The 17,557-nt window shown below is 39.8% G+C and overlaps 1 protein-coding gene across 9 annotated transcripts in view; it reads left to right on the top strand.

Moving 5' to 3' along the window:
- Positions 1 to 17,557, top strand: part of SULF1 (sulfatase 1) — a 127,991-nt gene that overhangs the window by 1,530 nt on the left and 108,904 nt on the right. For all 9 annotated transcript variants that reach the window (XM_017731242.1, XM_017731234.1, XM_017731238.1 and 6 more), the window contains one exon: positions 529 to 621. The gene's annotated coding sequence lies outside the window, so the exon portion shown is untranslated. The remainder of the gene's footprint in view (positions 1 to 528; positions 622 to 17,557) is intronic.

Raw genomic sequence — 17,557 nt, 5'->3', positions numbered from 1 at the left:
AGTAATGCTGCTCTTGCAGCTGCAGCAGAGCAGATGGATGTAATTCATTTGCAGATCTGTTTGTGGAAGTTTTACATGTCATTGAAAACTAAGTAGCATCACTATAATGGATCATTAAAGACCTGCTGTATTTATAGATTTTAAAGTAGCGATCTGAAGTGTTAATTAGAAGTAGGCAAAATTTATGTTTAGGAAGGAAGAGGGGCAGAAATGTAATTAGAAATTAGTTATGGAAGTACTCTGCTATCATTTTCATTTAATTCCGCTATTAAGTTCATTGATGTCTGGAGCGTGGGAAGCCCAGCAAATTAACTAAGTCAAAAATGTTAGCACTAATTACTGTATGTTATCTTCTCAGAGAAGATGTTTTCATTGTTTTGTTCTAAATGATCTAGATGGAGAAATTAGAAGATGGATTATTTTTCCTTTTATTTGGTTTGGGGCTTTTTAGTTAAAAATTTGCTGTATATATATTCTGTCTTCCTGTGCAGAGTAATAAAATTATTTGTTTCTTTTGCACTATAACAGATCTTCACACTAACTGTCACATACCTCTGGTGCTTATGAATTATTGGCCTCCTACTTGAGAAAGAAATCTAACACTGTCCTCACCACTTACAGGTGAGATATTCTATATATAATACTGTATATAATGTGTTCTGAAATAAGATCTGTTTAGTAGGCTGAGCAAGGGGATTTATAGCTGGTGCTTTGTGATTTTGGTATTCAACTGCAAAACAATGCCCATAAACTCATGTTTCATGTTGCACATATATTTTTAACTCAAACCAACTTTTTTGTTAACTTTTTTTTCCTTGAGCAGACTATTTGGCCCCTTTACAGGTTGTTCTCAGTTTGTATTTTCAAACACACTCTTTAGTAGGAATGTGTCTTCAGAAGTCATCCACAGCAATTTGAAACAGAGAATTAGCTAAATCCCAAAAATCACTGCACAACCAGACCAAGATTTATGTGAATAAATTTGACCATTTTGTTTTTTTCTCTCAGTCTACACTTTCTCATTGTAAAAAGTCATGGAAATTTTTACAAGCTTAAAATGAAAAACAAAACCAAAGGAAAACCTCATTACAGCTCCACGTTAAAGTCTTGTATATTGGATTTCTCCTCTTTCTCCCAGTGTGTCCTGTGAGAAGCTCAATATGCCAGCTTCGGCACACAGAGGTTTAGACTTCCAGCAAAGCTAAGGTGCAGCACTGTGAGCTGCAGAGCATGCTGCTGTCACTGCCTAAGTGAAACCCATCCCTCTTTGTGACTGATCACACATCAGATGATCTATAAGAAACCATATTTTTCAAGAAAGTGCATAGCTAATTACACATGCCCAGCTTGTTATTGTTTTACTAGGGGGAAAAAAACCCCAAACTAGTTTCTCTAGCACTGCCAGAAAATCTTGCTGAGAAACTAGGAACAGCAAATCATGTTTTTCCTTCCTTTATAATGATGGGGCTGTTTAAAAGACAATGCCCACAGGGCAGTCCAGCTTCTTGTCAAAATGTAATCTACTGTTCCAGATGGTAAACATTCAAAGACATATTTATGGTGACTTCTACATACCTTCCTTTGACATTGGCTTTTTTTTCCCTGAGAGCACTTGTGCTGGGTACACACATGAAGTTCCCATTAGCATCCTAGCAGCTGTAAAAGTGTTCAGAGCTCACAAAGATGTTCCTCACAGTGAGATAAAAATAATCTTAGGAAAAGATCTGAGACCGTACAAGTTCCATGATATGCTCAAGGTAAAAAATTCCAGAGGTACAAAAAAATCCATAAACTGCTGCATGAAAGCTGTAACACATTTTTGTTGCGGCTAATTCATCTTTGCTTGATATGGAATGCTGAACATACCAGGCATGTCTGTACTATCAACTCTGTTTGTGATGTGAGGCAACCTGCACTGCACAAAAGCCGGTGTGTTTCTTTTTCCCCCAGCTAGTGAAGATTAGGTGGGATACTTATTGTCTTCACAGAGTTTTCAAAGTGTCACCCCAGTTTTTTTTCTCTCACTGCTCTGAGAGCAGTTAGGTAGAGCACAAGAAAATGTTTTCCAGCCAGAATGTGTTCTGCCCTGAATTGTCTTAATTATGTGTCAGTTTATTGCTTGTCAGGGGCTTCCTCTTCTTAGCACTTTATAATCGAGGTGGGTGAGCTTGTTACATCACAATATGCAACTTCAGTTTCTGCTTCTTGGCACATCTCCTTGGCCTTTCATTGATTTTTGTCTCTGTTTCAGAGGAAAAAAATTAATTATGATTGGTGTAATTTACATTGAAAAAAACCCCTTGGTGAATTTCCAAATGGCATGTAAATGCACCTTCAAAAAGTAGGTTAAATTAGAGGTCGTTAGGAAAAACCTGCATGTGGAAATCCAGAAGTATCCTAGAGATTGCAAGTAACAGTGTGAAAATTATAGTAACAGCTCTTATTCCAGTCAGGAACTGATAAAAACGGCTTATTTAAAATGTTGTGATGCTGGGGACAGTGTTCCTAAATGTGCAAGCCATTATAAAACCCACACAGTGGACGATAGACAGCTATGGAAAAAAATATTTTGAAATATTTGCAAATTCTGTTCTGGCTAGAACACTTTATTGCAGACTATTTTGACACTTCGCAGGTTTTTTATCTAGCTTTGTTTAACTTACATCCTGCACTTGATATTTTATATGTATATGACCAAATGTTCATGCAGGATCAGGAGTTTGAGACTTGTGTAATGTCAGGGCCCATTCTCACATTGATGAGGCCGGACACTTGTTGCAGATGTCATGGGAGTCATGAGTTCCATGATTTCCTCAGCTTTAGAAAGAGCTTTGGGGGATTTGTGTTTGAGTGGGAAGGCAGACTGATGCGATAACAATTGAGAAAGCTCCTTTCTGAGTGCCTTGAGAGCTGCAGTGTTCAACAGAGAACGAGGGTCCCGTGACAACTCTGCGGTGACACAGAAAGAATCCAATTAGTGGCCACTCCTGCTGTTGATACTAGATCTCTCCTAAAACATTTCCACCATTACCACCCTCATTGTAATCCCATCCACGACACTGATAATGGGATCAGGAGTGTCTTTTCAGAATGCCTGTTTAAATTTTAACTGCTGTCTTTGGAGATTTTGAGGATATTAAATCAGAAGGCACTGAATAGCACAGCTCACAAGAGAGCTTTGTGACACCCGTGTCACCCAGTAGTTGTCTTTCTCATACTAGAGTTTCCTAACACCTCCATCACAGGTAGAGCTGCTGTGAGTGGGCTATAGATGAAGTAGGGGGGCTGTATGTACACAGTGAAAAATCTATTGAGTTGTGGCTGTCCCTGCACTGCAGTTACCTGTAGACCTTGTCCCTGAGAAGTTACATGTGTGGAAAGCAGCAGTCAAAGGGATTGGGAGGGGATACAGTCCCCTGTGCTGTGCCCTAGTAGTGGCAGCAAGTCATCCTGCTTCTCCCTTTAACAAGCCTTAAGTCATCACTCTGCCTTTTCAGCTGGATCAGCAGTGTAATATTCTCTCCTGCCCCCCTCGGAATTTTTTTGTCTTTCACTTTTCTTGCTCCAATGCTAATTCATCATTTCCATATGATCAGAGTGCAGTAACTCCATTGTTATTCTTACCAAGAAGAGCAAGTTCAACGCTCTCATGTGCTTAGAGAGGACGCTGTAAAGTGGAAAGATTCAAGGCTCTAAGCAGTGTCACCTCAGAATGCAGCACAGTAATTAATAAATGAATTGCCAAACCAGACACTTTTTAGTTGAATTATTTTAGCGTATTTCAGTTATGTCAGTAGACTGCTTTTGGGAGCCCCTGCAAGATCTTTGTTTAGCATTGCTGCTTGTTCATACTCGAAAGTTGTTGGCTGGTGAGAGTAATTTCATTTTAATTTTAGGTGTCTTAAGACTTTTATTTTCTGAGAAAACTAATACTTGTTTCATCTTATGGTTTATGCACACAGCAGATTTGGTATCATTGATTTTTCCAGAACTTTAGTTCCCACTTTCAGAATCTGCTGACAAGTTTGGTAAGCCTTTGTTACTGTGTGTGCTCTATTAATCCTGGAGCTCTGAACCTTCCCAGTCATAACCATCACTAGTGGTTTGGTTACAATGAAACACTTTTTGTAATAGTTGATCTTTACACCCAAGATTTTATCGTGATTTTCTTTATTTTTATTTATTTCATTTGTAGCAAAAATTAGCTTACAATTAAATATAATCTTGCATTATAGTATTTATAGGACCCTGAAAATTTGGTAGTATTGCTGGAATTTATACTGGAAGATTTCTAGATGTGATACTGTGCTATAGAAATCTGGACTGTATATCAGTGCTAGATTTTCCACAGAATACTTCATGAAGTTTCTACATGGAAGCAAAAGACTAGAAAGTCAGTGATGTTATACTCTAAAAAAAATCCTCTCCTGGTTTGAATGTAATTATGGCACTGCATGCTGCCATTTCCCTGTGATGTGACTCTAACCCATTTAAGCAAGGAGAGGAGCTGCTTGACAGCAGCTGTATTTTTGTGGTGCTTCACAGGAGGTGAACTCTATTTGGAAAGCCCACAGAGAAGATGGGGAAGCTTTTGGCACTAGAGTTCTGGAGAATAAATGTAACAGGGAGCTGAACACAGGGGATTGTTTTTCCAAAAGCATCTATTAAAACTGAATAGTGGTCTGTTCCAGTATTGTAATTGCAATGTGCCAAGATGTTCGTTATTCTACCATGTGCACTGTTTTGTCTGTTTTCACTTAAAAACAGAAAAATGTGTTGCCAAGCCCATAAATGTCTGCAAAACTGCCAACTCTCCTGACTTTTATCAGTAGTCTCAAGATATTTAGCCTTCTTTGTAAAGCTTCAAGTGTAAGAGTCAAGATATAACGTGAGAAGTTCAGATCTTTGCTTTCTGTTTTTTTAAACCTAATCCTCCTGGTTGCTGAGACAGCTGGCTTGCATGCAGCTCCAGAAACATGAAGGAAACTAACAGAAATCCCAAATCTCTCAGTGCATGCAGGCGGTGTGAACAAGGTGGGTTTGTGCATGTCATGCCTGACAATTAAAACAACCCAACTTTTTTTCCTGAGGTTTACCATAATCAGTTCCCCCTGAAATTGGAGGTGAACTCTATTTGGAAAGCCCACAGAGAAGATGGGGAAGCTTTTGGCACTAGAGTTCTGGAGAATAAATGTAACAGGGAGCTGAACACAGGGGATTGTTTTTCCAAAAGCATCTATTAAAACTGAATAGTGGTCTGTTCCAGTATTGTAATTGCAATGTGCCAAGATGTTCGTTATTCTACCATGTGCACTGTTTTGTCTGTTTTCACTTAAAAACAGAAAAATGTGTTGCCAAGCCCATAAATGTCTGCAAAACTGCCAACTCTCCTGACTTTTATCAGTAGTCTCAAGATATTTAGCCTTCTTTGTAAAGCTTCAAGTGTAAGAGTCAAGATATAACGTGAGAAGTTCAGATCTTTGCTTTCTGTTTTTTTAAACCTAATCCTCCTGGTTGCTGAGACAGCTGGCTTGCATGCAGCTCCAGAAACATGAAGGAAACTAACAGAAATCCCAAATCTGTAAGTGCATGCAGGCTGTGTGAACAAGGTGGGTTTGTGCATGTCATGCCTGACAATTAAAACAACCCAACTTTTTTTCCTGAGGTTTACCATAATCAGTTCCCCCTGAAATTTCTGATCGGTCGTCTGATAACTCCCATTTTGTTAAAGAGGTTTTATTGCAACAGAGGGTGAGGTTTCTTTACTCCTCTCAGACAGCAGAATAGCTAGCTGCCCTGGAGAAACCCATCCTTGATCCTCCCATCCTCTGCCTCCAGCAGTGTGTTCCCATCTCCTTCCTTGTGCCAGGTTTGGCTCTTGGCTCACCTCCTGGAGTGCTGAATGAACTCACCAGAGCAGCGGGAAGCTCTCTTGGCTGCCTGCCTACTGAATTGGTTCATCTCAGCAAGTGGACAGAGGGTCCACATGCTGCAACAGAAGTGGTTGGAGTTGGTGGCTTGGGGTGAGGAGGAGAGACAAGGCCAACCCTTTAGGGGAGTGTGAGCTGTAAGATACTCAACTGCTTGCTGACACCTCAACCCACAAACTGGGGTACTGTGTGTGTCTACAGTAGAAGTGTGACTGTGCCGGTGTCATCACAAGCACAAGGCTAAATGTGCACTTTTAGTGAAAGCCTATCCTTTTTTATTTAGAGAATAGCTGCAGTGTCACTCAAAATATGGAAAGTCCTCCCTTACCATTTCTGTCTTTCTAACCCAACAAATAGGCTTTGGAGAGTAGCTAATGAGCAGTGTGGAGAGAAAAGAGAAAGAAACAGAAACGCCTGCTCAGCTGTTGCTTTAAAAAGGTGGATGAAATTCTGAGGGTGGGATCCAGCCTGCAGAGCCAAGGTGCCCCTTGGGTCTTAAATCCTTATACAGCAGCTACCTAAAGGCCTGTTCTCTCTCTGATCAATGAAGGGAGTCCCCCTGAAGACCTCCAGGCACTGCAGTTAGGAAAGCAGGATTTCCTTTTGTAAATCTTCAAAGGCACCTGCCTCTTTCCATATGTAGGGATGAAGCTCGCTTGCTTTGCAAGGATTGCTAAGGAGCTTAACCTGGAAGAACTTGATACCATCTTGAGTTTCTTGGTTGGCCCACAGATGATATGATAAACACTGTATTTGAACAGCTGTGATGTAATTCCTACACGGTTTTAAGGTGTCTCCTGTACTTTCCACAAAAGAATGCATGAAGCAGATACTTTCATTTGAACACTGGAGATATGATTCACTTGAAGAGACTAGGATACTTAGATTAAATGTAATTTTGGTACTAACTGTGGAAATGGAACACTGCACTCTTCCAAAGTGTCACCTCTTTATTGCTGGGTTATGCTGACAAAAAAAAATCTAAATGTAAAGTATATAAGTTACAGAAAAATGTTTTAAAAATCACCCAGTGTTGTTACCTAAAGAATGTTTCAAAGGCCTTGTGGGGCAGATAAAGCTTAGGGGAATCAGAGATGGTGGTGATGGTGCCTACATGCAGTAAAATCACAGTGATGAATAATGGATGATCTTAGAGGAATATGATGTTGGACAAAGAATGGAAGGAAGACAGAAATGTAAAAGATTCAGGACACATGTTTCTGGATCTACCTATGCTAAGTCTTTTGAGGATTATCTCCCAGTGACTTGACTGCCTAGGGGCATGCCAGTGACAAATTAGAGAACAGTAGTGCAACAAGAAGCTGAACATCCTGTAAATAACCAGCACAGGATACCTTTAAACTAACACTTTTTTTCCCCCCAAGCACTGCAAAAATGTTAAGAATAGTAGATTTTAGAATAATATTTGGGTTTTGGTAACTTTGTGACAATAAAGAATTATGCATTAATCCAACCTTTGACGCAGTATCGAACAAAGGCTCCTTTGGTGTCATTCCATGCTCTTTTATTTTAGCTATATTACCTGAAATCCTGAATGTGTCCTTAGTAAAGCACAAGTGAATTTACCTTGTTGTTATCTATTTTACATCTAGGGCCAGTTTATGAACTGAGACTGTAACACTACCTGCTTGGCCACCAGGAGGTGGTAGGATTTAGGGAGACAACCACCACAGTTAGACCAATAAAAATGTTGTGAAGTGAACACACGTATCTGTCAGGAATTCCAGTAGTTTCTTTTATCTCTATATCAGTAGGACATTGGTATTTTTTATACCACTGTAAACTTCAGTCCACTGCTGGTATACAAGGTCACAGAGGAAGGCTTCCTGTGCTCTACTGCTCTGCAACTCAACTACGGGAAAGAGGCCACTGAATTTGGGTTTTGTCTTCCTTCTTCTTGGTATGGAGAATTCCTCTAAAGCAGAGATCCTCTGAAGTGAGGAAGGGCAAAATGAAGAGCCTTTGTGGTATGCATAGTCAGGGATCACCAGAGTCGTCAAAAAAATAGCAGTTCAACATAGGAAGATGTGAAGCTATAGAGACGTATTGAAAGATGTACCTAAATTTTTAGATTTTTTCCATCCTTTGCAGCTCACATCCAGTTTTCCCTTTCACTTAATGGCTCTGCAAATATTTTCTCTCCACAAATTTTGCACTGTTTTGCACATCATCAACTTGTGAAGGGTTTGAGATGCAGTATAACCATTTCTCAAGAAATAGGTATGTGTTACAGCTATTTGTTTTGGGCTTGGGTACCATGGAGATCCAGAGCACAAAGAGGGCATCTATCAAATCCTGTGAAACCTTTAGAGAGGATAATAGTTGCCAACATGCAAAGTGGTCTGCAAAAGCCAGATAAAACAAGGACATGGCTAAGTAGAACTGATGCATGTGCTGTCTTGGACAAGTGACATTGTGCAATTGTATCTTTTTATTGCGTGCTTTGAGAACCCTGTATACCTTGTATGTAAGCCTGGAGAATTCACTGCTCTTTCTGGTAGCTGTAGAGCATTTGTAGTGTGAGAATATCAGGCGTACTTTGTGTATTCCTCCTTTTATATGCAGTGTAAGAACCCTTAGTCATTGTTAAGAAATCCACAGGGTTATTGGAGAGAATCACTTGCTGAGGAGCTTGAACCTGTGTTGAGGGAGTTCTGCAATCATATTCATATACCTATCACACTGCTTTTGGGTGCTGTTTCAAGGCTCCTTTGAATAAAGCTGTTTCCTACATACTGTGTACATTTTAATGAGGTCATCAATATGAGCATCAGCAGCTCGAATTCAGATGAGTGATGCTGCTGCTGTGACCTGTCTGCTTCACTCCTCTGCTGGAGATGACTAATGCACACACCTTGGGAGCCCCAGGGCAATATCCAGTGCAGAGCAAATTTTCATCTCCCACAAGAATATTTACCCTTCAGTCAGAGACAATTCAGCAACAATTGCAACAGTACAACAAGCAACAGCAATTTGGCCATTCTACATTTGCTGCAGTATCACAGCCCAGTACTGAAGCCTGAACTGTGACACTAGTGCTACCATGATGGTAGAAAAGAGACACAGACATGTGGAGTACCAGTGTGTTGAATCTGGTAGCTATTGAAATATTCACTGGTTTGTTTTAGTCTCCAGTCACGAGTGGCTGCCAGAGTTGCTGTGTTTCCCTGCCTACAGTAGAAGAATATGCTGGGCTTTTCAGTTCAGAATTGATCTCAGTAATGCATGTATTTATGAGTCTGGGTTTTTGAAATCATACCCTACTGTCAAACAACTCATCTCTAAAAAAAGTGTTGCAGTTATTTTGGGTGAGAGCCAGGGAGGCAGAGCAGGTCTCCTAAAATGCCTCACCCGTCTCTTCCAGACACCTTGCTGAGTCACATCTGGTATGAAATGAGGAGTCCCATGTCTCAGTCCTTATCTTCAAAGCTCAGTGTGGGCCACTCTCATTGTTTGAAGAAGCTTCTTGCCCCGCTTCATCATGAATTGCCAACATATACAGTTAATAGGAGCAGTGATAGTGAACAATGAAGGATGAAAATTGAGGTGGGAAAGAAAGTGCCTTGCTGACACTCTAGGGCGAGAGAGACATCACATATTAGACTGAGAGACTAGGGAACTTCTAAAATAGACAGAGTAGGAGTCTGAATCGTGACTGATAGATATCCCAAAGGAATGCAGACCAGATTTGATGAGTGGAGGATGGAAAGAAAATATATTCTTTTTCTCTCTCAGTAGCATTTCTGTGTGTTTGTCGCACATATCTATTGATCCATTCACATATCAGTCTGCTCAAAGGCATATTTATCTGTTCTTCCTGGAGAAATCCTGAGTGTGGCATTTACCATGTATTATATTCTATTGTCCAGTTGCTGTAATGAACATGGGGAGGGGAGAGTATCAAAGCAGAGCTATTTTGTTTTCTAAGCAGTTTGGAAATGACATACCTGTCAACATTAATTTCCATCTCTTTTGTAGTGCTTGAGGAAAATTCTTTCTTCCTTAGAAGCCTCATAGAAAACAAAAATTTTCCACTTTGGTAAAGCCACATGTGTCTTGGTAGCTGTTCAGCTTAGAGTACATGTACATGGAAGTACACAGGATGGATGATTACCTTGCATAACACTGATTATATAATTTGCAAAGGCTAAAGTTATTATTTCTCTTTTCTGTTTGTGTCCTTCATAGTTTTCCCTGTTTCATGTATAGTATACAAATTCTTTTCCATTTACACTTTTATCTTTTGATTAAAAGATACTTTAACATCTTGTGTTCAATGCTGTCAGGAAACTGCTTTAAATGAAAGTGTGGAGTGATGTGGAATAGTTTTAATGAAGGCCAAAAGAATGTGAACTTAATCTTTTTCATAGGAAGTTTTGTTCTGTTCCATCCTGTGCCCTGCTTAAACATATTGGCCTTTTTTGACCTTTTCCTTGATGAAGGTTAAGTGGGAAATATCTTGGCTGCAGCCTTTCCAGCTTAACCAGAAAGACTTTCCACAGCTCATGTTTACTTTCCCTGCTATGCACATTCATCTTTCCTGAATCAAAATTGTTAAACTGAATTTTCAGAGAGAAATTAATAGCTTATGGCATTGACGATGAAGTGTCAAGCCTTCTTCTTTCATGTCTCCAGCTCTATTTTGCTAGTGATGATTTTGTCAGTTCTCTTGCTAGAAATTAACAAATCTTGGGAAAAAATCTGTTTGGTTAATGGGTTCCTTCCAAGCATCTTCTTTATTGTCATTAAGAACAAATGAACAGAATTGCTGCATTTGCAATTTATTGAGTGCATTGCTTCTGCAAAAACCTAGAAACATTGCTATGTTTTCCATTTCTGTCTGGGCATCTTTCGTGCGTACTGCCACACACAGAGTGAGACAGAATGTTCTTGACTAGTGAGGGGTCTCAGTCCTTGGTGTGCTCACTCCAAAAGACTTTGTCAATCATCCTGTAAAAAAGTTTCAGTGAGAGCAGAAACCGTGTCCTCAGGACACTGCTGCTTTTAATGGAAAGGCAGTCATGTTCTTCAGTTACCACACTCTTGAGAGGAGAAGAGCTAGGTCTGAAGCTCTTTCCTGCCCTCAGTCTCAGTAGTAACCATTGCAGAATTTTGAAGTTTGGGATGTCTCCATTTCTTATGCCACATCCAGTTGTGTTCCTTGGAGCTTTGTTATGAGACACACAACAGCGTGCAGTGAATGCCAGACCTGACTGTGCAGTGCAGGGAAAGAACCAGCCAATCTTCAAACTCAAATTTCATTTTGGTTTAGTTCTCAATGTCATTTTTTCCCCCATGAAGCACAATTGTATGATTAGCACTATGTTTATCCATAAATATTCTGAAGGAGTATGCTCAAGTCAATTCTATATCCCTCTGTCAAGAGTAAGGGAAGTCAACCTTTCCTGTGAAGAGAAGACACTCTCAACCAGGCCCTTCACAAATATATTTAACATTTCATTTACTTGCAGAATGATCACTGGAAGATTCAGGTTGGAAAGGACCTTGGGAGGTCCCAGGTGGTAATAAAACTAGGCTATGAGATCAGATCCAGTTGCTCAGGACTTTATCCAGTCACATCTTGAAAATCCCCAGAAGACATTGAGTGCAGAGTGTCTTGGGAAACTTCTGCTGTTTAACTTTGTCTCAGGAAAGAAGCTTGCTTTGATTTATATCCAGTTTGACTTTCTTTTGTTTCAGCCTATGCCTGTTATCTCTTGAACTCCTGACATGCACCGCTGACTCCTGAGAGAGCCTGGCTCTCTCTTTTTATAACCTAATTACAGGCTCTGGGCAGCTGCTCTGAAGCCCCCCCATGTCCAGCTCATCTCCAGGAGGAACAACCCCAGGTTCTCTCTGCAGAGCAAATGCTCCAGCCCTAAAACATCTTTATAGGCCTCCACTGGTCTTGCTCCAGTTCATCATAGCTGGTTTTGTACTATAGGCCCAAAAATTGAGCATAGGTGCCATTTAATGAGCTCTGAGCAAAGGGACTTAATGTCTGTCCTTGCTGAATTCCATCAGGATCCTGATGGCCCGTTGTTCCAGTCCACCTAGGTCCTTCTATCAGTCCTGTCTTGAAGAGATCTATTGCTATCTCCAGTTCAGTGTCACTCTCTAACTTAATGACTGTTGCTTATCTTGCTTGAAACACTTGCCCTCAACTTTTTGTTTTCATTATCTTACTTTAAATTAAATTTTATTCTTGATTTTCATCCTGAATTCTCAGTGTCTTTGAGTAAACGCGGTATTTATAAAAAGCAGTATACTAAAGCAATTCATTCCAGCTTATAGTTTGTTTGTGATATATGCAGTTGTTCTTAGCTTGCCTTTAAAGAGGTCTTCCAGTCACAGTGAACTGCAGAAGAAATATTTCTCCAAAATACATTCACATGAGAAGGTTCTCTTCCTGTTTTTGGCCAGGTCTGTCACATTAGACATCTTTAAGAAGATCACCTTCAAAGAGTATCTCAGATTCAGTGGTTTGCAGTGCAGTCCAACTAAACAATGTTGAAGACTACTAATTAAAACATATAAACTAAAACTAAGCAAGATTTTTACTTTTAGTAAAAGTTTAGGTTTTATTGTCAGTATGGATTTTTTATTGCCTTCTACAGAAGTTGGGGAACACTTTACATCAACTTTTGGAGTTCTGAAAGAGATCAATTTCAAACAACTGCACCCCACCCCACAGTCTGAAGGCCTTATTATCATTGATAGCAGTGATATTATTTCCCCTGAATATCTTGCTGCTTTTCAGCAATGTTGCCTTCCCTCATCTTCATGTAGCTGGAGCTTCGTCCCATAACTTCATTGTTGATTCTCCATGGTGGTGCTTCTTATATGTCTGTGTAGCTTTAGAACTGACAATTATAACAATCTAATTTCAGTCCAATATGCATATCCTATTAATGCATGTACTGTCCCTATGAAGTTATTTTAAAATTCTGTTTGTAGACCGATAAAGAGTTAACCAACAGAGCTGAATTTTATCAACTTAAAACATACAAAATCCAAAGCCACCCTAGTTTAGAGAATATTTGGTGTAATTTTAGTGTGATTTCTACCTGAGTTTGCTCATACCTGCCCCCTTAAAAAGCTTCCTGCTCCCTGAGCTTAACTACTTTGTGAATATCACTGAACATTCAATTCATTCAATGCTAGGCATCTAATTAAGAACACTACTAGCCTCTGGTAGTATTCTAGGAAACACAATTTCAATTTCTCCTGTTATAGGTATAAGACAAAATATCTGAAACCCTTTTTTATTAAGAAGTTTGTTTGGCGCGTAAGAGAAGATCAACTATTGACTCATCCATTATGCAAGTGATGTGACCACCTGCACCATTCGTCCATTTCTTGAATATCTACAGGGGAATAAATGTTTCCTGAAGCTCAGTCCACATCTGAGCCAACTTTGTCAGAGTTTCACAGTGTGAGGAAAGTGAAAGAAAATTCCATGGTTCTGTATAGGGTTGTGGTAAAGGGGAATACTTATTTATGAGACTTGTTTATAAGGTTTAGTATTAAAGACTCAAAATAACCTAAACTTGAGCAACATTTACTTCTTAAACCTGGCTACTGTCCTGCTATTTTTGACTTTTTTGCTGAATTGAGTTGCTAGCAAGCACGGTCTTACTCAGTTTTTATCCATGCTTCTTCACTACCCTTTCTTTTGTAACTGCTCATAGGTAACCATAATGTAATAGCAGTCATCACCACAAACTTGTAAATGTCTCTGAAACTCACAGCTTGTCTACAGTGGCATTTATTGACTTTTTGCACCAGTGCAAACTCGCTTGTACAGATGTATTGAAACTGGCTCAGCATTCCTCAAATAAATGTGACACTGGAGCCCCGCAGGCGTGTGGTAAGGGTACTCCTGTAGAAGAGACACATGTGACCACTCTCATCTGAAGGATGTTTCTAATTTCTTTAGCAGTGTTCTTTGCACCACAAAAGCTTTGACCATACAAGGGTTGAGCTCCTCCTATAACTTCCTGAAGAGAATGGGTTGTCTAATCCTGAGCAGGATAATTTAGACACACAAGTTCTGACAAGGCAAAAGTGTCCTTCTCACTAGCAAGTTAGGTCTACTCTTTGCTCAGCAAGATGATGGGTCTGAAATACTGTCTTAGACTCCTCACTTCTAGCTTGTAGCCTCAACACAGATCTTAATTCTGCACTGATCCATGATCTCTGATGCATCAGGGAGATTTCAGAATCTGCCCTCCCAGTTCTTGCTCCATTAATGTCCTGGAAATTAGAAGTTCCATTGTAAACAAAGATGAATGTGCTCCATGGCATCTCCTCAGCCACTCTGCATCTTGATGCACATTGAAGTATTTTAAAATGGTAGTTTATATGCCAAGCTATGAACAAGAAGCACTAGGGAGCTCTCCCATCGGGATAGACCTCCTATTCCTCTGACTCTGTTAGAGGGTTAGTACACTTGCCCAGAGATAGGGATATAGAAAATGGAAGAGTTGAAAGAACTAATTTATTCATTTAATAGCATACAAATTTCCAAAGTTATACATCAGAGCCTTGAGTTTCGCTGGTGTTATCCTGTATACCATGATATTAAGGGAAAAATGCTAATACCAGTTTTCTGGCTGTAGGCCTCAGGAAAAGTTAACAATATACAATAGAAAATCTGCATGAAAGAAAGTAGATGTGAATTTTTAAGATCTAAAGTAGTTTTTATAGCTAAGAGCTTTCACAGCCCTTCCTATTGCTGGAGGAACTCAAAAGATACATAGACGTTCAAGAAAAAACTATTTCTTGGGAGAGGAGACAATGTAGCTGAAGCTTGACTCTTATCTAATTTAGATTTTTTGAGTAGGATGTGGAAAAAATGGTCTTAGTAAGAACTAGTTTGACCATCGTGTTTTAATATGGAAAGCAAATGTTTTTTCGGTGTGTGTGCACGTGGGAGGCACAGCAACAGAAGTAAATCCCTGTATCTCTAGCGTTAGAATATATAATGTAGCTTTCACTCTTTTGGACATACATTAATTCAGGAATTTCCCATTTTTTAAGTTCATTATAAGGACACAAAAATAAACAAATTGCACACACATGAGAGAGGCAGTGCAAGCTATACTTCCCAGCCAATGCATGAGTTCTTTTGCCTCCATCTTTAATCCAGCTCTGCCAATATAGCAACATTTCAACAAAAGAGTATTTTTTTCCTGAGGAACAAAATTTGCTAGCACTCTTTATTATGTAATGTATTGAGAATGCAAAATGTCTGGTTACACTGATAAGTCACCTTTTTGACTTATAAAAATATATTCCCATTCTGATTACTAGAGCAGTGTTGCTTAAGGCTAGGGGTGTAATAGATACAAATTCATCCCATAATTCCTTTAACCTCAGTAAATATATTGCAAATGTTCAGTGTCTATTGTGGCAACATAAAGCAGAAGTCATAATTAGCCTAAACAAAACAAATCATAGGAGAGTTTCAAAGTGTGTTTCCAATTTCAGAAAAAAAACTCATAGATTTTTCCCTTTTTTTTTCTTTCACATCTTGAATCAGACATGAGCAAATGTGTTTGTATGTGTGCATTTTCCCCAAAGCACTGAGAAGAATGCTGTGTGAGAATTATCTTTTCCATTCACAGTCATGCTGCTATTTGGTCACATTTCAATCCACTGAAAGAAAGAAAGAAGGTGGGGGGAATTGAAAGCACAACAGAACTGCTTAAATTATTTCAAACTTCAGTGGTGCTGCAACCCTTAACAGAAGGCAGAGCTCAGTTGTGTCCATGGAATGGTTCCACATTTCTTTAAAAAAAAAAAAAAGCTAATAAAAATTTTAAAAAGCACAGACATTAACAAGCTAACACAAAAGATTTATTACTTTTATTTTCTGTCTTTTTCTAGCAAACTTGTGCATTCTCCAAATCAGAGAGGCAAATTTCCAGCAAGTGGGTTTATTTTCCTCCTTCCTTGCCTTCATGTTTCACTTTCCTAAATTGCTCCTTCAATTTTTAAATTAAGGTCACCTTGCTTTTTGACTCATTGATTGTAGTGACATTGTTCTTTATGTTCAGAAGGCGATAAAGAGTGGTCAAGTTTCAAGTCACACTGACTTTGTCATTTTAAGTACTGAAATATAGGAAAAGTCTGCTTTATTAGACCCCCGAGTTATTTTTCTGTTTGAAACAGCCTTGTCAGTAGTTTGTGTTTCTTGCTAAACAAAAAGTTGGGTTTTGCTGCTGAAAAATCTGCCAGAGCAGTTACACAGAGGAAGATGCTGATATTTTATCAACTAAAAAAGTACACATGTAACTGGGGGCTCATTAACCCTCATCAAGTCACATCTAAGAAATTTCCTGCTTCACCTCCCCCTTCAGGTATTTTGAGTATCAGTTAACATTTTAAGCCTATTTTGTGGCTGCCAGGTCTTCCAAATACCTAAACTGAGATAGACATCCCTTCAAATGCAAATTAATAGTTTTCTGCCCTCAAAATTGCTTACCAGAAACCTGAGAATGCTTTACACCCTGAAAAATTATAATAGTTGTGTAGAAGTCTATGTCAAGGAGATTCTGCTGCCTTTCTGGTGTTTCTAAGATGACACATACTTGTTTCCCCTTTCCTCAGTGATTGATCCTACTGGAATGATGATAACAGGAATATCCCCAAAATCTGCAGTTCTATTATTAGTACACTTGCCAAATAAAAGCAATCATAGATGCATAGAACGGTTTGGGTTGGAAGGGACCTTATAGATCATCTAGTTTCAAACTCTCTGCCATGGGCGGGGAACACCTTCCACTAGACCAGGTTGCCTAGGCCCCCATCCAACCTGACACTGAACACTGCCAGGGATGGGGCGTCCACAGCTTCTCTGAGCAGCCTGTGCCAGGGCTTCACCACCCTCACAATACAGAAATTCTTTCTAATACCTAATCTAAACACGCCCTCTTTCAGCTTGAAGCCACTACTCCTCGTCCTGTCCCTACATGCCCTTTTAAAATGTCCCTTGCCAGCATTATGTAGGGCCCTTTCAGTATTGAATGGCTTCTCTAAGGTCATTTCAGAACCTTCTCTTCTGCAGGGTGAACAACCACAGCTCTCCCAGCCTGTCTTCAGAGGAGAGGTGCTCCAGCCCTCTAATAATCTTGGTGGCCCTTCTCTGGATGTGTTCCAACAGTTCAATCCTTCTTGTGTTGGGAGCCCCAAAGCTCAGTGGAGCACTCCAGGTGGGCTCTCATGAGAGCAAAGGGGAAGTAGAGGCGAAGAATCACCTCCCCTGACCTGCTGGACACATTTCTTTTGATGCAGCCCAGGATACGTGTCGTGTTCCACTGTGAGGAACTGTGAGGAGTTCTTTTTTAAAAGCAGATGGTCCGGAACAAAAATTAAGCCAAACAAGACAAACGTTGTCACTGAGAACTGTTTATTGATAACAAAAAGGAGAAGGAAAAGGAGTTGCCCGAGTGAAAGAGGGCTAGAAGAGACAGAAAAGAAGAAAGGAAAATGGAAAAGGGAGGGGTGAGAGGAAAGAGAGAGGGAGAAGGGACAGAAAGCAAGAGACGGCGTTGCCACCAGCGAGTCAGGGCAGTGCTGTCGGTGTCCAGGCGGCGGGGGCT

The sequence above is a fragment of the Corvus brachyrhynchos genome, unplaced genomic scaffold (genome assembly GCF_000691975.1).
Source record: "Corvus brachyrhynchos isolate BGI_N302 unplaced genomic scaffold, ASM69197v1 scaffold633, whole genome shotgun sequence".
Lineage (NCBI taxonomy): Eukaryota > Metazoa > Chordata > Aves > Passeriformes > Corvidae > Corvus > Corvus brachyrhynchos.
This window is presented reverse-complemented; position numbering and strand designations above follow the sequence as displayed.